The sequence below is a fragment of the Eucalyptus grandis genome, chromosome 1, assembly GCF_016545825.1.
Source record: "Eucalyptus grandis isolate ANBG69807.140 chromosome 1, ASM1654582v1, whole genome shotgun sequence".
Taxonomy (NCBI): Eukaryota; Viridiplantae; Streptophyta; class Magnoliopsida; order Myrtales; family Myrtaceae; genus Eucalyptus; species Eucalyptus grandis.
In genome coordinates, this window is record NC_052612.1 from 50117992 (window position 1) to 50139787 (window position 21796).

Consider the following 21796-nt stretch of genomic DNA (forward strand, 5'->3'; position numbering starts at 1 on the left):
TTGATGGGTTACATTACGATTTAGGATATGCTAAGTGTAGTTAATTAGTTATGTCTAACGTGAAGAACACTACTCATTAGTACCATTATAACAGGTATTGATTTGCAGATTGTTGTAACTCTATACATAATAGAGTAGTACCTATGAGAACTCTTCTTTTCTTCTGTGCAGGTCGGACCAAACAGTCCAAATATCAATTGCGCCCCTCTGAGCAGGCTTTGCATGGCCTTACATTTCCCCGACTTCCCACTGCTCTTGAAAAAACTAGGGAATTTGAATCAGAATATCCATTTTTGAAATTGGTGATGGGCCAACTTTTATGAAGGACAGAACTATGGTAAGGCCCCTATGTCTTTCATAATTGGCATATCTCAACCATGACGCCATCTAAATCTTGTCCTATAGTCCACTGTTTTCCCAAAATGTTTTGGTTTTTCATAGGAATCATGTGAGATGTTATTCTCTTTGAGGTGTCCATGGCTATATGTGTAAAATCGGGAAAGTTTTGACTTTAAACTTTTTTTTTTTTTTTAATTTATGGATTCATAAGGTTACCAATTCCAAAATAAAAGATTGTATTTTTTCACTAATCAGGGGTAAAGAAGATTACTATTGTTCATAGACTTAAAAGGATGTGGTGGAGACAATCAATGTTGGCAACTCCTGAAGCATTACCATGAGAGTTCAAAATTGTGTACACTATTGTAGAGTCTATGAGCACTGTATTGTGACATTTTAACTTCAAATTGTTGGTTGGGATTGAAGACTTCTATTCAAATGTTAAGACTATAACTGAATTTCCTGAAACTAGTAAATACTATATTTACATTTTGTTTGCCTTTTTTCATTATTGTTTGTTTGTATCAATATTTTCCTCATAATACTATATTGGCAAAGTGTTCCTTGTGAATTTACATCCAAAAGAACCAGCAAATTACGACTCTTTGGTACTTGAACAAATAATGGCTGGTGCAGTTCATGACCATCAACACCATTATCCAGCAAGCATATCTGTGGTTGGCCCACTTTTGTGAGAAAAGCTTATTTGGATGAAGGGGACGTCCGCGTGTTTGAGCACATTGATATGGACAATTTTATGGTCATAGTCTCCGTCTCCAATTATGCTAGTGAGGACCTCATTTAGGTCGATTGAGATGAACATTAGAAGCGTCACTTGAGGCTGTATATTAATGAAGCAATTCATGCCTCCTTTATTAAGTTGCGACAAATCAATTGAAAGTGCACTTACTTTTGGCTTTGCTTCTCTTTCTTGACCTACTTACGGTCTTATCAGAGTTATCGTTTTTCTTTTGTGCAGGTCAGAACAGACAAGTCTGAATGTCTAGTGAGTCCTCTTGAGCAGTTTTTTCATGATTCCAAGTGCCCAACGCCTCTCACTGTCCTTGAGGAAGCTAGAAAATTCAAATCGGAGTATCCCTTTTTCCAGACAGTGATGTGGCCATCTTTTCCTAAGAAAGAAGTGGCGGTAAGGCCTAGATTTCTATTCATAACCGGCATATCTCAATTATGAATGTCACCTATTCTATATATGCGTCCCACTCTGCAATTTTTTCCCATGTTAATATGGTTTTTATAGAAACACATGATATGTTATCTTTCTTGAAGTGTTCATGGTTATATGTTTAAAACATGCATCTTAACAACTGAGTGAAGGGACTAGTGAAAAGCAATAAGTCAGACAGCAATCAGGAAATAACCTAGTGATAGATATGTGTGGAGACAAGGTCCGAGGGTTGACAAAGGCTAACCATAAGTTAGGAATTTAATGATTTCTATTTGAAGTATAAATTCCTCCCAAAGATGACTACTTGGTACTTTCTCTATCTTCTAGTTTAATTATAAATTCCTCCCAAAAATGACTACTTGGTATTTCTCTGGCTGCCTAGGCTTGGGAAAAAGAGGCGACACAAAATGTCCAGCTTAAGCCATAACAACTGCAATAGGCCTAGGCTTGGGATGATTGAGCTCACTGCAACATGGCACCACTAGTCAGATACTGCTCCCTAGTAATGACTGGTTTTGCGAGAGCTACTGTGATCGGAAATGAAGGGAAGGCAATGCAGCCCTAGACCTCAAAAATTAGTTCCACCACCTCGGTGGTATGAAAAGAAGAAAAGAAGTATCACTTCTTTTTTTCTTCTTTTTTTGGCCAGGCAAAAAAGATCACTCACTTATTGTGTATATATGCCCATCTAGGAGGCTAGGTGCAGCTTTTCATGTTTGTTTCAATGGATATTGCAATGCAAGATTAGTGACTCGGATATAGACCGGATTCATGCATGTATCTATATTAATTACACGTACTTAGTGTAAAGTCTAAGAGCACAGGATTGTGGGGTTTTGATTTCTGATTGGAAGTTGTGATTAAAGACCATCTCAGCAAGCCATTTAGACTGCTAATATGGACTCTGGAAACTAACAACTACTAGCATAGACTTACTTCTTGTTTGCCTTTCACTTTAGTGTATGCTTACATTCCTATGTCTAATCATATATCGGCTGGTCAAATGTCTTCATGGCAAAGCATTACTCAAGAATTCATGAAGACATGCAGCCAAGAAAACCAGCAAATAGCTACTCTTATGTATTTGGATACATGGTGGCTAGTGACCATCATGACCTATTGATGCTACGGTTTAGCAAACTTGTCTGTTGGATGGTCCAAGTTTGTGAGGAAAACTTAGTCTTGAATGAAAGGGAAGTTTGCATGTTTGAGCTCATTATAGGGACAATGTTTAGGTTGAACTAGGATGAACATTGGAAGTGTCAGGATGAACGTTGGAAGTGTCACTTTAGGCCATATACTAGTTAAAAGCAATTTATGCCTCTTTTTTGTTGTGATGAACCAGATGAAAGTGCACTTTTATTTGTAACGGTGCTCTTTTTTGAGTTAGTTACGATCTTATAATTTCTAGGCCCGGCCACTCCCATATATTCGATGTTAGTCCTGCACACATTTTATACTTTGGGTCTCTCTTGAGCTTGTTACACTTTTATCATTGCCTTTTTGGAAAGGATCTCTAGTTCAGCACTCGCCCTGGTTCCAAGTTGTTGAACATGGTTTTGTATTACCAAAGAATGTCAAAAGTGACATGTTTCAGTTCTAGAAGGGATGTGGAAATTTATGCGTCATTCCGTCACTCATGGTTGCCCAATAGTTTTTAAATATGGGAGAGACGTTATACTCATGTAATTATATTTGATAAAAGTGCTTATATAGATACATTATCCCTCAAGTAGTGATGAAATTTAAAGCCCTAAGTGAATCCCACCTACATCTGGCCTATAGTACACTGTTTTCCCAAATTGTTTTGCTTATTCATTGGAATCACATGAGATGTTATTTTCCTTCAATGGCTATATGTGTAAAATTTTGATTTGGAAATTTCATTTTTTAATATTTGGATTCATAAGATTACCAATTCTAAAATAAAAAGTTGTATTTTTTTATACTAATCAGGGTTAAAGAAGATCACTATTATTCACAGACTAAGAGGATGTGGTGGTGAAGATTAGGGTTAGCAACTCCTGAAGTGTTATCATGAGAGTTCAAAAATAGTATACACCATTGTAGAGTCTATGAGCCCTATATGGTGACATTTTGAATTTGAATTGCAAGTTGTGGTTGAGAACTTCTACTAGCCAGTTAAGATTGTTATTTGAAACTCTTGAAACTAGTAAATAGAAATAATTTACATTTTCTTTGCAAGATTCATTACATGCTCTTGCCCATCCATTACTTGTCAGCTTTTGCGGACTAGATATAGCACGACACTTTTTCTCTTTCTTGAATCAACAATAGGGAGAAAAAACATAACAAACCCTTTTGCGGACTTGATACAGCACAACCTTTTTTTTTTTTTTTTTTTTTTGATTTTCTTGTGTTAACAATAGGGAGGAAAAAACATATCGAACCCTTTTTCCGTAAAGATGAACTTGCAGTCTCATCCAAATATGAAGAAATAGATCAATCATTCAGTGAATTCATATTGCTCATATCTAATTCTACAGTCAAAAAGCTAAAGCTATCCTTCGACACTGAGTGTACACAACTCTTTAATTTGACCATAGGCGAAATCCATGCAAATAGCACAATCCGATTGCGCTAGCCCGACGACACACGCTCCATGACCAAAGCATTTGGTGTCGCCATAATAAGCACCGGTGCAGTAGTTGAATCCCTAGTCGCGGTGTCAGACCTCAAATTAGTCAGGACTTGATCCAAAGCTCGTACGTAATCGTCCGTGTAATGCACGTCCTTGCATATCTTGTACGTAACCATCACGTCCAAGTCACTTCTTACAAGACTCGAACCCCGTTGAAGCCCCCATGAACAATAATAGTGTATCTGATGTTGACATGGTCATCCTAGAGCCCTCTTACCCCCCTTTCGGTTCTCTTTTGTTTAATACAAAGAAACAGACAATTCAGTTAGGCTATAAAAAGGGTTCGTCTCCAATCTCTATGGTGCAATCCGCCATTTATTCTTCTTTTTTAGGCCAAGTCAGTCCCGATTTTAGTCATTTATGATGTCGCATGGATGTTTTATGGATAACTTCTACAGTTGTTTCTATGAATTATTTGTCCATTAGTATACTGCATGGTAGCCATCCTTGCAAACCCTAATCTCATAATTTTTAATGAAAATTTCCCCCCTCTCTCTTACCATGCATGAAAAATTTAACATTAGAATCTTCTGAGTTTATGAAATAAATTCACATTATGATAAATGACCAACTTCACTTTTTTTGTCCTCTTTCTTCTCCTACTCTACACACACTTATCCGCCTCACATACGAGTTTTGAATTTTTTATATTTGTAACAATGTAAACTTTAGGTCATGTAATTAATGGAGTTCATGATGGTTATACAACCTGAATTACACGACACTTCTGCTGTTGCTAATACTACTACTTGAAGTGTATTAAAAAAAGGAAAAAGAAAAGGATTCCTAAAAACCCGGATCAAACCACCTGAACTGGCCCAATAATTTTGGGCTCAAATAGTCTCAAGCCGGCCGGTTTGGCCCAAAGATATCTTTGAGTTTGGAACCTAAATGATTGCCAAATCAACCTGATTAATAGATTGGAAACTATATATATATATATATTTATATTTATGACCTTCTATGTCAATTCCCTTTTACGTTGATTGAGGGCTCAACTACTCTCATTCTCCAGTCTCTCATGCTGGCTGAGATCCGGCCATCGCTAAGCCGCCATCACAGCCGCTGTGGAGCCCCACTTATGTGGCCACCGAGCCCCACCGCTCACCATATGCCCTCCATCCAATATGTCTCGCTCGCTCCCACAGTCCCCTTACGCTTGCTACCTCGCTCTCTACCAATAGAAAAGACGTTCTGACCAGCCTGTTTTGATGTCTTAAGGTTTTTGATTTTCGTACATTCTATTTGAATTTTTTATTAAAAATTTTCAAATGATAGATAGTCCCTCGTTAAAAAGATGCAATTACGCTTTTTATTATTTTTGTTTCACAATCTATTAGTTACATTTAGATAGCGGAGAGTAGTGGAGAATGGTTGTTGATGACAATTTTCACTTTTAAATAATAAACGACGAAAATTGCCTCAATTTTGTCTAAAATCTAATCCAAATTATCATCATAATTTGATTTTAAGGTAATTTAGACTGAGAGATCAATAGAGAAATCTCTACCCTTAAAGAATTCACAAATTTGGTAATGTCATTTTACAAATTCTATTCTCTAATATCCTTATGTTCGAATGAAAATTTATGTAGAATAGCCAATTAGTGCAAGCTCAAGATATGATCCCTCGTCGAGCTAATCGAGTCACGAAACATATTACCTAGACCAAGTGCATACTCTATTCCTCTCACAGCAAGCATATATGAAGGCCTACTAAGAGTGAAATAAAGTCAAATTATTCATGAGTTAGTTGGAGCTAGGGTTGATGATTATATGAGAACTAATATCTATTTGTGTCCTAACTCGAGCTACTCCATAATCTTGTCAAATTGAAGCTCTAGCTCGCCCATACTTTTGTATACTTAATTTAAAAAATTTAATTGTTATAGAATTAGGCATAGACATATCATCTACACACACACACACACACACACACACACACATATATATATATATAGCCTATCGACTTCTCATTTAAATCAAGCTCCTACATGAAATTAATTCTTGGTCAAGCTCAAATCTAGTTTTAAACACTGGCTACGAAGTTGAGACAATCTTTTGTTTGGCACTGCAGCAAATTGATTGGACTCGACTCCTAAGCCCCAACCATGTTCACACCCAATTCAATTAATGAGAGTCAAAGTGTCCATTGAAGCGGTTAAGAATTCTGACGTGCGAAACTCGAGTACAAGGTTATCGTTGAGAAATCTCATTACTCAAGATCTAGTCGGATCTTCAACATGCAAGTTTTAATCCCCCTATAATTTTCAATCCCTATATTAACCGATAGCCCAGATGATGAAAGTAAGTGAACACTAATAAATGTAAGAAATCTTCAAGAGTCACCTTTTCTAAGTCCTAGCTATAAATCTTGTAGGGATGTAGCTTGGCTTATTAAATTCTTGCTATAACTTTTCTTGACAAAATGACACTCTTGTTCTAGAGAATATTCTAAATAAAGAATCGAAGTGTTCTTGTTTTCTTAAATAAGGATATTGAATAGATCATATTTCAAATAGGAGCCTGTAATGGTCATGATTGTTTCAAATAAGGGATTTAAGTTCCCATGGTTGTTTGAGATAAGGGCCTGACCTCATCAGTTGCTGGTTGACTAATTATTACAACCAATTAGGGGCGTTTTATGCAATTACAATTTTAATTTTAAATTTTTTTTTATTATTTTCTTTTCTTTTTCACTCTTCTTTTCTTTTCTTTCCTTTTCAAAGAGGGCCAGCAACCGCAGATGAAGGCTCAGCGACTCTTGTCGGCCACTGGTAAGGGTTGGCATGAGCTTGGCCACCTTTGCTAGTTGCTATTAAGGGCCCATGAGGGCCTACAAGGCCTTGCTAGATTAGGCAAAATCGGCCTCGCTTGGGGCCAAGAAGGGTTCAGTGACCCTCGCTAGCAGCAGGCAAGGGCCAACCTCGCTGATGATCACAAGGGCAACCTGCCCTGAGGTGAAGGTAGCTCGTCTAGACAAGAACGTCCCTTACTGGCCACTAAGGAGGTCACCCTCGCCCAAATCTAGTGAGGTGACCCTTGCGAGGGCTAGCCTTGCTCGTGGCAGACTCCCTAAGGTAGGGGTCACCTAGTTGACATGATGAGGGCGACCTTCTCCCAACCCTTTTTGGCAACGCTAGCAAGCAATCACCCACCAATGAATAAGAAAGAAAAGCCAAAAAAAAAAAAAAAAAAGGAAATTTTAAATAAAAAAGATAAATGACTAAAATGTCTTTGACCAACCAAAAAGTCAAGCCATTTTTGAAGTAGACATAGTTCGGGCCTTCTTTTAAATAAGATTCATTTCAAGCTTTTATTTAAGAAAATTGTGGCACTTAAAGCTATTATTTAAAACAAGGTTTACTTCATGCATTTATTTGAGACAATGAAAACACTTTAAACTATTATTTGAAATTTTCCCCCAGTTCTATATATAAAGTGTGTTATTTGCTGCAATTTTCATCACAATACATCTTTAATTTCGAATAACTATTTGATGATAGAAAAATTCCTTGATTAATAGGAAATTAAAAATATCAAATATCCTCCTTTCCATTTTTTCATAATTAACTCGGAGTGTACATAGAAAAACCTCAATAATTTCAAGTTTTTAGATCAATTAAATCATTGAGTCTCTATCATGTCATTCATCTTCCAACAAGTACTTCCTATTAAAAGGAAGTTTCACTTTTATTTTTGCAACTTAAATTCTTAAATTTTTTTTTTTCAATTTTCCCAAGGTCTATTATTTAAAAATTTACCTAATTTCATTTCGATCATCAATAAATCATCAACAAATATCATGATAAATGAATTTCCTTTTCTTGAAGTAAATAGGCAATAATAAATAAAAAGTCAACAATTGTTAACATCTGAGAAATTAGAAAGGGGAAGAAGAAGAACAACAACAACAAGAAGATCCGTTAGGTTTTCCAGTTCCTGCGTTTTCAAGCATTCGGTCACTCTCTGCTTCTTCCCTTCTCTCTCTCTCTCTCTCTCTCTCTCTCTCTATCCAACCCTCGAGCCGAGCTACACCGCCGTATCGCGGCCTCCGACCTCCGCCGCATCCACGCCGCCGGGCCACCTCGGCGTTCGGCAGCAGCGCCGCCCCTCTCTCCGCCGCCTCCGAACACCGCCCCGAAACCCTAGGTCCCTCGCTTCGGTTCTCTGGGATTGCTCGAAGATGGACGAGGACCAGGAGATGGAGAGGTTCGGGATGGACAACGATTACGACGACGGGCAGTGGATGACGGGGAGTTCTACTACCGGCAGCGGAGGAGAAGCGCGCCCAGACCAAGGACGATGTGCTCTACGGCGTCTTCGCGTCGGGGGACTCCGATTCGGACTATGACGACTCCTCCAAGAGGAAGCGGAGGAAGAACAGGGACCTCCATGGTAAGGCCGATCTGTCGAAGCCCGTGAATTTCGTGTCCACCGGCATGGTCATGCCGAACAGAGATTGATGAGAATTCGAAGACAGAGAATGAGGATGAGAGTCCGCTGACGTGGATGAGGATAGGCCGGGCTTGGGGGTTGGTGCTGGGGTGGGTTTGGGGTTTAAGAAACGAGACGATGGTTTCGATGAGAACGGCGAGGAGGAGGATGGTTTCTTGCCGACAGCATTTGGGCGGAAGATCAAGGAGGGAGCGGAGAGGAGGAGAGAGCAATCGAAATTGGAGAAGAAAGCGCAGCAAGGTGGGGCCGGATGAATCGGGAACATAGGCTTCGAGAAGTACACCAAGGGAATTGGGGTGCTAAGAAAATGGGTTACAAAGGGGTGGTCTTGGGAAGAACTAGCAGGGGATTGTGACACCCATTGAAGCGAAGTTGCGTCCTAAGAATATGGGTATGGGTTTCAACGACTACAAAGAAACTCCTGCAAAGGCGCTTGTTGCCTTGTTGGAGCCAGAGGAAAGGAAAGCCATTACCTGACGTGCCCGGTAAGGAGAAGCTTTGGTCTAAGCAAGCGAAGAAGGCGATGCTGAAAAACAAAGCGAAGTACATTACAGCGGAAGAGCTATTGGTGAAGAAGCAGGAACAGGGCGTTGAAGTTGTGCAAAAGGTACTGGACATGCGGGGACGTCAGGTTAGGGTACTAGCAAACTTGGAGAATCTGAATGCGGAAGAGAAGGCGAGGGAGAGTGATGTTCCTATGCCCGAGCTCCAGCACGATATAAGGTCGATTGTGGACCTAGCTGAGTTGAATATTCAGAAGATCGATAGGGAAGATCGATAGGGACCTGAGGAATGAGAAGGAGAAGTTGCAAGCTGAGGCAGAACACCAGAAGAAACAACTAAATTACGTGGAGATAATGAATACACTAGGCCGGATTGAGGAGGAAAAGTCAATGGGAACATTGACATTAGACTCGCTAGCCAAGTCTTTTGGTGACATGCAAAGAAAGTTTCCTGATGATTATAAACTTTGCAACTTACCCTGCATTGCTTGCTCATTTGCACTCCCTCTGTTTATCGGAGTATTTTAGAGATGGGATCCTCTTTGGATTCCCTTCCTCACATGGGTTGGAAGTTGGTTCGCAGTGGAAATCTCCATTGCAAGGAGAGGAATGTCTTGATATATGGGATTTGGGATCCCCTTATACCCAGTTGGTTTCAGAAGTTGTCTTGCCTGCTGTGTGAATATCAGGCATTGACACTTGGGAGGCAAGGAATCCGGAGCCAATGCTTCGATTTCTTGAAGATTTTGTGATCAGTTTCTCGCATGTGGGCGCAAATTCAAGTTTGTCAGTTTCTTCTCAAGTGAAGGGCATTTGGAATTCATTTATTTATGTTTTCATATTAACTGAATGTTGATATTAATGACAAAAGCAAGTATGCTGGCATCTTTGCGTCGCTGTGGCATGACTCTTCTTCAGCCTCTCTCTGTCGACAAACACAGCAGCCGAGCCTCGGCAGTGGCTTTTCGTCTTAGAATCGGCAACATCCCGGCGCTCTTGAACTGAACTTGCTCTCCTTGGTGGATAAAGCTCGCTGAATTTCTCATTTTATCTCTCTTCCTTGCGAGAGCTTGATACCTCCTCCAAAGTGCAATCAACGGCAATGGAAATTTGGAAGATGGCGAGAGGATGGGAGAAAATAAAAGCAAAACGGAAATCAAACAGACGAAATTTGGAATGAATTGAAGACAATTCTAGAGTTCAATCGGAGATGGAACGTCCCGGTAATTGTTTGACTGTTGATTGAGGAAACTCCGTGGTCAAGTTCCGCTGCCACGGCAGCGAGGCGAGCGGCATCTTCAAACCGGTAGTGAAGCTTTTTGTGCTTCGATCGGTGCTGGAAGCAACAATCGTCAGAGAGCTCAGTCTCGATGAATCGTTGGTGGGTACTCCGTTCGTGGTTGGATTCTCTCTCTCCAGATTTTCTCCGACCAGATGTTTTTTTGCATCTTTTCTCTCTCTCGCTCCGGATTCTCCTTATTCATCTCCACCAATTCAGATCTATCTCTCTTCAGATTCCCACAGTGAACGACACCATCAGATTCCACATTTTGAGTCGTGGCCACACTAATTCCACTCTGATTCGTGTTTTCGTTTTCCTGTCCTTGCACACGTCTGGACCAGATTTATATGTGGCCGGGCCATCTCGAGCTCATGCTGCCATCGCCGCCAAACCATCATCAAGGGTGTTTCATATCCAATTGAACTTCCGAGTCAAAATTTCGATTCACTCCAGAAAATGCTCTGTCGATTCTTGCTTCTTTCTGTTCGCTCCCACTTCATGGCCATCTTTCGAATTCCTTTGTTTTGCCCATTTATGCCTTGCGCAAAGGGAAAGCGGGGTGTGTTCACTGCTTAAAAGAGCTTTATCCGATTGCCAAGGCTGAGGTTGGATGGATCATCATCATCTGGACAGGATCTGCTGATTCGAAGGATGAGATTCTTTGGGTTCACTCTCGGCACTCCTGCGGGTCCGACATAGTTTCATCAACCAACCGCAACAGAGGGCAATCTGAGTCATCAAAATCATCCGAAAAGATACGCCAAGCATGAAGATTGGCGGTGGTGAGCACGAAGAGAAAACAAGGAAGAATAAAAAGTCGCGAAGCGAAGCGAAGCAGTGGATGGAGATGATTCGGATTTTGCGTGGGGATTGTGGGGAAAACGGGGCAAACAAGGTGAAGCCGGCGGTGGTTCTTTGGATGAGAAGGAAGTAAAGTGTTGAAATTTAAAAAAAAAAAAAAAAAAGAAATAAAAGACGAAAGGAAAATATAGAGAGCCCATGAGAAATCGGTCAAAAGGAAGACTTGCACGAAAAATGTAATTCGTCATTATATCGAGCACCTTCATTGCAAACTCGATCCCTCCTCCACAGTGCAATCGACGGCAATGGGAATTCGGAAGACGGCGAGATAATTGGAGAAAAACGAAATGAAATAGATATCAATAGACGTAGTCAGTATGTATCGAAATTAATTCTAGAGTCGAATGGGAGATGAAATGACCTGGTGGTGAGTACGAATATTGACCTGACAGATATCATCATTGTCCGAATGTCAGCGAGGAACCGGCTTTCCGTGGATATTTCTTATGGGGCGATCTTCCTACCTCCGCTTTTTGTTACAGAATCGTCTCACTCTCGATTTCTCTTTGGGGCAACTCAACGAACACCTTCCCTAATGTCCATCTTCATTTTTCAGCAAGTCTTCCTCCATCAGGGTCGTTTCCTATCCGATTGAACTTCCGAGTCCAATTTCGATTCATTCCAGTATACGTTCTGTCGATTCTTGCTTTCCTTCATCTCCGCCTTTCGGATTTCAAATGCCGTTGCTCGCGTCCTTCGTTTCGTCTCTCTCTATGCCGCACACAATGGGGATGTCTGGCTGGTGGATAGGATCTGCCGATTCGAAGGATGAGATTCTTTGGGTTCACTCTCGGCCCTCCCGCCGCTTCAAGAAGCAGCAAAGACTTGCACAAAAGATGGAATTCTTGAGAGGAAGATTCATCCCATAACTCAGCCATCATTTTCTTTTTCTTTTCCTTGAAAAAGGCATCAAAAACTCCAAACGACGCCATCAAGGACGCCCATTGCGTCTCTTCGCTTCAAGTACCTTTATTGGATCTCTCCCTCCATCCCGACGCGCTCCCCGGCTCAGTGAGTTCCGAGTCGCTCCACCATCACCCTCGCTATCTACTCGCCTCGTGATCGATTCCGTCGCTCGCTGTCTTTAGAAACTCCGGTGATCTCTCTCTCTCTCTCTCTCTCTCTCTCTCTTTTCCTGTCCTTCTTCCGGTTCGAATCATGCATTCGTTTTGTGGATTCTTAGGTGTTTTGACGGAGGTTTGAATCTGGTGTCCTTGAGTGATGTTTAATGCTATTGTCGTTTTGCTCATCAATGGAGTTCATGTCGGATTTTTTTCTTTTTTTCCTTGTTTCGGACCGTGAATCCGAGACCACTTGGAAACGAGCGATGATTGAACTGAAAACGTCCTGAGAAATCGCCGCAGTGAGCGAAAGTTGTGCAGAGTTAAGCTCGGTCGAACAGTGGTTCGGTTTTCCTCTATTTTTTGGCATTATATAGTCACTTCTGGATTCAGTTGTGGTGCGAGGGTGACTCGCTAGCCGTTCCTGATCGGTCCTTCGGTTAACGCTTTTCTCGTATAGATTTCCGAGCGGCTTGGGACTTGGAGATGGGAGTAGCACCGATGAGTTATGACATGGAAGAGGGGACGCTGGAGATCGGCATGGGTGAGCTTTCGGCCCTCTCCGCTTTCCAATATATTATTTTTTTTTTTTTTTTTTTTTTTGGAGCTACGGACAATAAAAATCTGCTGGGATGCTTAAATCTCGTAATTAAGTTTTGTCTGTATTGTGGGGAGTAGCTTTGTCTCCTTGTTCGTGGCTTATTATGTCTTTCGCCATCTAAATTTCACCGTGCTTGGAATCAGAACTTTAGTCATGGGATATTGTTGTTTTCGAGGCTTTCCATATAGCTTTCTCGTTTCTGAAAAGTTTATGCTGCCCCTGTTATGACAACGGTTAATACATTTATTACTTAGATCTACACAATCTCTATCATTTCATATATATTGGCTGAGAGGTGAGGAATGATTTAGCTCTTGTCCGAGTCAAATGTTTAGCATGCCTTAGTCGCTGGGTCTTAGTTATCGTTGTTCGGACAATTGCTTTGCTGCTTGCGAGAGGATAGGACCGTCTCGGTGTTGTTCTGGGCCGTTGGTTACACTCGACAAAGTCAAGGTAAATTTCACTGGTTATAATTTTATGAGGTTCAGTGGACTCCTATACTAACATGTTGGATTAATTTTATTGTATATCAGGGACCAAAGTATCAAGAGATAGTAAATATCCGCTTGGGTGATGGAACGACTAGACGTGGGCAAGTCCTTGAAGTTGATGGAGAGAAAGTTGCTGTGCAAGTTCAGTCTAAGTTGCCAGCCTCTTCTTTTTTCCTCTAGCTCTCTTGATACTGCATTTTTGTTGTTTGGACTGCAATACTTGGGTCAACTTTGTGTGCAATACTTTTCAGCTGATGACCTAGTGAATTCTCTGTAATTCATTGCAAGCATTAGAAAAAGCAGAACATGAAGAGTATTATCTTAGGTATATGTGATGAAATGTGAGAACATCATATGGGATGATAATTGAAATGTGATTGAATTTCTTGAGAACAATGTTAAGAGTCTAATTAGCATTCCGTTTAGGCAATTATAGATCCTCTTTGCTCTCGAGTGATGGAAGTCTAGTCATGGTGTGGGTTATTTTGGCTCTGCAAAAGGCTAATAATCTTTCCTATATGTCTCTAATTGTTGTCAAACTTCTGTAGGTTCTGTTATTCACTAGTTTCTCTGTCAGTAAAATTTAAATATAAGTATTCTACTCATGCTTGTGTGATCGGTGGTTGTTCATCTTAGACTTCCAGTACGTAAAGCTTTCTGGTCATCCATGTTTCACTCTCTTGTCGCTAGGTTTATGAAGGTACTTCTGGGATTGAAAACAAATACACCATTGTGCAATTCATTGGCGAGGTAATTATGCATGCTGTTTGTTTTTGTTTTCCTAATAAAACAATGTTTCATCATTCTGTAGAAAGAAAGAGTTAGATTTTTTTTTTCCGTATTTGGGAACTAAATGCTCCTACATGTTGGCAACAAGATTTCACTTGTAGCATGAGAAATAATTTGGCATATGTCTTGGCCTTGGCCTCATGAAAGGCTGTCAAAAGTGCATTGTTTTCCTACCTTTACAAATCTCTTCAGCTGTGTCAGCATTTACTCTCTTTAATCTTGGATAAATAAAAGAACCTTTAGAAATTTATTGTGGAGTTATCACATTTTTCTTTTAATGCAGGTTCTGAAAACACTTGTGTCCTTGGATACGCTTGGGTTCATATTTAATGGTTCTAGAAAGCCCATTGATAATGGCTCTCCAATTCTGCCAGAGGCTTACCTGGATATTTCTGGTGAGTTGTGTCATTGTGATAGTAATTTTGATTGGCCATGGAGCCATTTATACTCCATGGCACCTATGGCAATCCCAAGAACTTTCTTGTGGTGTCTTATATAATAGATAAACTCCCTCTTTTTAGGAAGTTCTATAAATCCCAGTGAAAGAACCTACCTGGAAGAGATGATACAAACAGGAATTTCCTCCATTGATGTAACGAATTCCATAGCTCGTGGACAAAAGATCCCACCTTTCTTTGCTGCTGGTCTTCCTCATAACAAAATAGCTACTCAGATTTCCGCCAGGCTAGTCTTGTGAAGCGATTGGAGAAGGCTGATGGTATTACCAAGATATATGTTGCATCTTTGTTGTATACCAATGTTATAATACCCTGCTCTATGAGTTTTATTGCCTCGATAATTTAAGGAACTACCATTAGTTTTACAGAATTTTCCTACGGTTTTGGAGTTCAGGTTCAGAATTCACCTACAATGTATTTTATCCTTTGACTAACTAGCTCCACTATTATATGCTAGACTTCTCAATTGCTAAATGCATTCTTTGTGAAGATTTTTGATCTTATTTTATTTGTTGTTTTTTTGAGAATTGATGCTATGAGTCTTCATCTTTCTATTCCAAACACTCTCTTTCAATATCATTTATGAAAATGTGCTGCAAATTTATGTAGGATGACGAAGAGGACAATTTTGCCAACAATGTTGCCATAGTATTTGCTGCTATGGGAGTGTACATGGAAACTGCACAATATCTCAAACGTGACTTGGAGGAAAATGGGTCAATGGAGAGAGTGGCCCTTTTCCTTAATCTGTAATATCTAATGAGCTAATAGTTAATTGTCTCGCAGATTGTTTCTTTCTGGCAATTTTTGCAAGTTCGTAGATTCAGTTCGTGACATATATCCTTGCTGATTAAAGGGTTGTACGGATGCCTGTATTTCATTTTACGAAGTTTGCTATTTTCTTTAGGCCAATGATCCAACTGTTGAATGCATCATCACTCCACGAGTGGCGGTCACAACTGCTGAGTATCTGGCTTAAGAATGTGACACATCTATAGTGATTTTTTTTTTTTTTTTTTTTTTTGTGATGTCAGAATCTCAAAATTATATCCACTATGGATGAGGATAGGCGGGGCTTGGGGGTCTTGGGAAGAACCAGCAGGGGATTGTGACACCCATCGAAGCAAAGTTGTGTCCTAAGAATATGGGTATGGGTTTCAACGACTACCAAAGAAACCCCTGCAAAGGCGCCTGCTGCCTCGTTGGAGCCAGAGGAAAAGAAGCCATCACCTGATGTGCCTGGTAAGGAGAAGCTTTTGTCTAAGCAAGCGAACAAGACGATGCTGAAAAACAAAGCGAAACACATTACAGCAGAAGAGCTGTTGGCGAAGAAGCAGGAACAGGGTGTTGAAGTTGTGCAAAACGTACACGACATGCGTGGACCTCAGGTTAGGGTATTAGCAAGCCTGGAGAATCTGAACGTGGAAGAGAAGGTGAGGGAGAGTGATGTTCCTATGTGCGAGCTCCAGCACAATATAAGGTCGATTGTGGACCTAGTTGAGTTGGATATTCAGAAGATCGATAGGGACCTGAGGAATGAGAAGGAGAAAGCTCTGAGCTTGCAAGAGGAAAACAGAAGCTGCAAGCTGAGGCAGAACTCCATAAGAAACAACTGAATAATCTAGCAACTAAATTGTGCACATGGAACAGCGGAAGCACAATCACGGTAGAGTCTGATTCCGTTAGTTTGTACCCCACCTGATGATGCCAAATTGCGCTGAGTTAGCAGCATGCGATTGGGGAGGGGTGGCCCATAGCGCTGGAGGTGTGCAAGAACATAGCTACATCCGAGGGATCATTGACGACTTTGGACATCGAGTCAAGGCTCGGCTCTACGTCGGTCGAAGAGAGAGTGATTTTGGCATCAACAGAGTGAAGCATGGCGGTTAGGGGGGGATGTTAAGCTTGGATTGAGCCAGTCGGTTTCCTTCTTGTGGAGTCAGTAGGAGCTTCGGTTCCGAGTCGGAAAGGTAGAACTTAAACTCCTTAGCTGTTTAGATGGGGTTGGGCGGAGCTGCAGTGGCTCGGCAATGGATTATCGCTAGAAACAAGATCACAAACTGCAAAACGAACACATATTTTCCAATCAGCAAACTATCACACTAGTCCCTGCGGATTGGAGATACACACATATGCAGAATATGCAGACAACTAGTTTGTCGACGTTTGATTCCATTAAAACCATCCATCTCCTTTAGATAAGCTTTGACTTTTTTTACGATGAATCGATGCTTGTACGTCCCAGAAAACAACCCTTGGACACGACAGAAAATGCTCTTCATGCTTTTCCCAATTCAATTTGTTCCTGTTCAATTTGCACCACGCGCTCACAGAAATTTCATGCCTCAGATGCAATTTTTTTCAGTAGAAATCGATGCCATTTCCGTTTCTCTGTTCTCGAAGTACTGTAAAACTCCCAAGAAACATCTTCCTCTTTCTTTTCCAAGCTATTTCCCAGTTGATGTTTCCCAAGTCATCGATCTCATCATTAGAAATTCACCGTCACCGCGATCTTCCAGATATTGCATCCTCGAATTTAAACAGCATCATCCATACTCACGAACAGACCGAGATGACCCAGACATACCTCGATGGTGTTGAGGAAAGTGAGTGCGACGGCGTCAGTGCGAGGCAGTGATGAGCGCGGTGGCGTGGTTGACGAGCTCCTGCAGCCGCATGTGCGTCAGGTTGAGCTCCTCGCAGGCGGAGACGGCTCTCTTGTTGGGGAAATCCGACGTTGCCTTCTTCAATAGGTCCGTGAGCGTAAGTTCTCCCATCGCTAACCACAGGGAACGAATCGACGGCAATCGGCTTCAGCCGAAACCAATCCCCGATCGAACTGAAGAGGGGCACCACAATCGCTTGGCGAGACAAGAATGAAGGATCGACAAGAACAGGAATTCGCACGTATGCATATGAGATGGAAATGAGACCAGAGGGAGGGAGGGAAGGAAGTTGATGCAATCGAGGTGGCTCCGCGGCCAGTGCGAGCTCGGTTAAGGTGGCGACGGAGACTTAACGGATCAAAGGCTGTAACTAGTCTCACTAATGTCTTCGCAAGAAAATGTTTCAATAAACTAATGATAGCCACGTAATCAATACATTTGTCCATTCAGTGGACGACAAGTGGCACTATGGGGCCCGCTCTATCAGCAAGTCTGCAAGTCCATTCTGCACGACAAAACAAATGTCGTCCAAGTTTGAGATAAGAAATGAAAACCGCAGCATCAGAAAAGGTCATCACCAAAGGATTAAAATCCATTCCAAGTTTGGGGCAATGGCGATTCTTGCACAGATTGTATAAATGCAAAGATCAATGGCGATTCTGACAGTCCATTCTTTGCACGCACACACGCAGATCTCCTGCTCCTTCACAACAGAATACACATTCAAAACTCGATTCTGTTCATACAGAACACTTTTAACTCGAACCAGAGGAATCAGCAAGCCACGAGACAGCAATTTTCATGTCATACGCCGAGCATACGAGACGAGAATACTAACACTATTTGACAAATGAGCATCCTATTCTGACAAAGTCGGCCATAATAAGTATTCAAAAAGTTGAGAACAAATCGAATTTATGTAATATGATTTTGCGGTTCGAGAATTGAATCGAATTTACATACTGATCTAGTTCGAGCATTTTATCAAACAAGTAATGTGCATTTTAACCAAGGAGCTCATACGCCAATGCACAGCAAGGATTGACTTTCAGATCATCACGAAAATAACAGTACAAGTCCGAGTTGTTAAATAAAGCTTCAATCTCAACTGATTTACTCACAGACATTAGCTAAAGCTAACCGGCTCTGTTTCGTTCATGAGCAGCAGAAACAGAGTGCGTGGGATTTACCTTGATGAGAGTGAGTTTTTCACTTCGGTCCGTGATCAGATCGGAGAAAAGTTACTGGAGCTCTCCACGTCGACGATTGACCTCTGGCTCGTGCACGTTTGGGCGGCGTGACCAGAAAACAGAGCAGAAGGAGAGGAGGCCTTGCGGCAACGGAACCGGCAATGGTGGAGCCGCTACAGCGGCGTTTCGACCGTGTCTAAAGGACAATGGAAAAGGAGAACCGATGAAGGATCCTCTAGAATTCCGAAGAGAGATAGTTTCTTCGTGAGCTTCGGTGTGTGCGTTCTATCGTGTCATCGCTGAGCCTGTGGTGGCCGTCGATGGTGGTGCGACGGTGGCTGTGGTGATTGTAGATGGCGGACGGTGGTCTGGGCTGCGCCTTGTGGATAAGGTCTGGGCTACACGAATTAAACCAGGCCCAACAAACCGGACCAGGTCCTTTCGATTATGATTTTTTTTTTCTTTCTTTTCTTTCTTCGTTTGTTATTTATTTTTAATATTATTTTTTACTTTTTATTTATTTATATTTACCCAAATGCATGTTCGACTTGTTGGCAAAAATTCAGGAGTCGATAGGAGCAATATTCCATCATTTGGCCTAAGAACAACTTCACACCAAACTCAATTACAATTCATTGTTTGTGCAATATTGCGACATTATTCCGTTAAAGATTAGTCCTTGTACTTAACTCTTCCATCCTTGAGTTGAATTTGAGCGCCGATAGCATGGCTGCACTCGTACTTGAGTTGATTTCTTGTAGAATCGATGCACACAGTACAGTTTGCATCTCGAAGCGCACTTTGCACGTTCCGTGCACGCAACACATCGCGATGGAATCATCATACTCCTGTAGTAGTTGTACCCATGACTCGCCATCTTAGTTAATCATCATATAGGTGATGCGTGTACTTTTAAGATTGCCACTTTATCTGTGTTCTTAGCACGTATCTCAGTATTGATTTGTGCAAGTGGGTGGCACATATTCCGTCCATGGTCTCCTCTCTTGAATACTCTTGGCCAAGAGATTACAATGTCCTCTTTTGACTAACATCCTGGTCTGTGCTTTGTCGTATACGGTTTGTTAGGCATTTATACAGGTTAGATACTTTTTGTGATCAAGAGCAGTACATTCCATCCTATAACATCAATTATCTTGTGGGATTGTGACGAACATCACATCAGGTCCGTTTTCACGTTCTCGTTCTTTCGCCCTTCGCCCGCCACTTGTATCCGGCAAACTCAATAAGATAGCTCCACCACCCGTCATTTCTCCGGCCTGCCAGAATTTCTTCCGATTTCCGTGTCTTGTTGCGCGCGAATCAGTTGAAGTCGGAAGACGGTTTCGTAAAAATCTCCCTTCTCAATCTTCATCGTCGTCTTCTTCTTCAGCTAGGGCTTTGTTTTCAAATTCGTCCCATGTTCGAGGTTATCTCATGTTTTATTTTTTTGTTATGTTTTTCCACTTGCGCCAGTGACTTCAGATCATGGTAGGCTACCTTAGAGTGTCAAAAGGAAAAGTTCCGAAACTAGCTGAAAAAGACGAGGATTGAGAGTGTATATATGGGTCTTTCTTTATTAAACTGGCTGTTTGAAAATGCGGATGAGCAGACCGCTCCTTGTGGCTTCATCAAGAAACATCTTCATGACAGCAAAGTAGTTGCCACTCTTCAGGCATTTAGACAGATCGCGGCCGGAGAAGTTAAGGAGCTATGTGCACGTGGCAATAAAATCACGTCAAGTGTAGATGTCTGCGTGTTTTGAGCTCGTCGATGGAGATGATATCGTGTTCAAAGTCTCAATTTTCGGCCCTGCGGGTGCGTACCAGAATTTATTTGGGCAAATCAACTGAATCTTGATATGCATGGCCAAGCAATTTTCAATCTATGCTACATCTTTTCATAGTTAGTCAATTTAAGAAACTTTCACGCCAATGTCTACTAAATTCCTCATCGTTTAATTGGGAGAAAAGGTTAATCAACTGAATCTTGATCCCTATCCCTACCAGTTTTGGATCTAAGTGCAACTTGGTCTCCTTGTCATGCAATCCCCATCGATATTGACCTCCAAGAACCACATCTGTCGCTGGAGGGGCTTATGACATCTCAAAGTCAAAAATCAGATGGGAGAGAGGGACTCCAAGATAAATATCCTTGTCCGAATGATCATCACATTATGCAGTTACTCAAAGTGTTATTTTCGAGAGTGGATCGGATGGTTAAACCATTGAACGGTACTACGGACATCCAACCAACCGAGTTTTAAAAAAGACAGAAATTGGAGAAAAGGAAGGTAGTTTTATTAAATAAAGAGGCAAAGGTTTCGGAAAATAGCAAAAAGTGGATAAAATAGCTGAAGAAGGTCCTACAAACATTCTCTGCCTGATCGAACGCCATTGCTCACCCGCTAGCAAGTGGACCAACTCTTCATAGCTACAACGGCTACGCGCTTGCACCCTCTCTCTTGGAAAAATGGGCTCTTGTGGGCACCACATGCACCTGAGTCCCCAACTAGCCAGGTTGGAAGAGGAAAAATAAACATAAATGTTTTGAAAAAGCCTTTTTCTTAAAAATAATTGATTATATCTCGAATAATCAGTCAAAAAAATGTTTTTATTACCAATAACAATTTAATCATTTTCATTTATTCATTTTTGCAAGTGATAAAAGCGATTATTTATAGAGAAATATTTTCCAAAACGTCAATTTTTCACGAAACAAATGGATCGTTTTCATTATTTTTATTTATTTATTGCCATCAAGTTCGTCTCACCATTGACTAATAAGTCATAATCTTACTTGACTCTATCCTCTGAAACTTGAAAAAAATACAATATTAATACCCCAAAACTCCGGCAACTTTTTAGAAGCCCACTAACGATAATGTTACGAAAGAAATTGGTATAGCCTTTTCATTTCCAGTTTGTTTCATCTACAACATTGCAACACCGAAATCTACTTCCCGAAGTAAATTGAGAGATTCACGTGGTCGCATTGATGGCAAGCGTGCAGTGTATCCGATCCTTTGCGGTTCTTGAACTGCGACAATTTGGTATAGTAGAATGAGGAATATTGTCTCTCTAATAAACATGAAGAAAAGCAAACCCAAATAATAATTCATTCAAACCCTAGAGCACCAGAGCACGTAATTAACAAATTGAATTCGACACGACTGACTAATTACCCTTGTTGCCAAACGGAATAACAATTTAGAGAATAGCAGTTAAGCTATTGGTTAAGCTATACAACAATA

At 41.0% G+C, this 21796-nt stretch overlaps 1 long non-coding RNA gene and 2 pseudogenes across 2 annotated transcripts; 2 read left to right on the plus strand and 1 right to left on the minus strand.

The window, feature by feature from the left end:
- Window positions 1–8177: 8177 nt before the first annotated feature.
- Window positions 8178–10030, plus strand: LOC120288946 (annotated as a pseudogene).
- Window positions 10031–10534: 504 nt separating this feature from the next.
- On the plus strand, window positions 10535–15164 carry LOC108960826 (annotated as a pseudogene).
- Window positions 15165–17743: 2579 nt separating this feature from the next.
- On the minus strand, window positions 17744–18940 carry LOC104452782. 2 transcript variants are annotated; one of them, XR_001988858.2, is made up of 2 exons: window positions 18547–18940; window positions 17744–18053 (listed from the first exon to the last, which is right to left on the minus strand). It is a non-coding gene; the product is annotated as an uncharacterized LOC104452782 (long non-coding RNA). The 2 variants fall into 2 exon arrangements; XR_726921.3 differs by having other exon boundaries at window positions 17744–18059.
- Between the last annotated feature and the right edge of the window lie 2856 nt (window positions 18941–21796).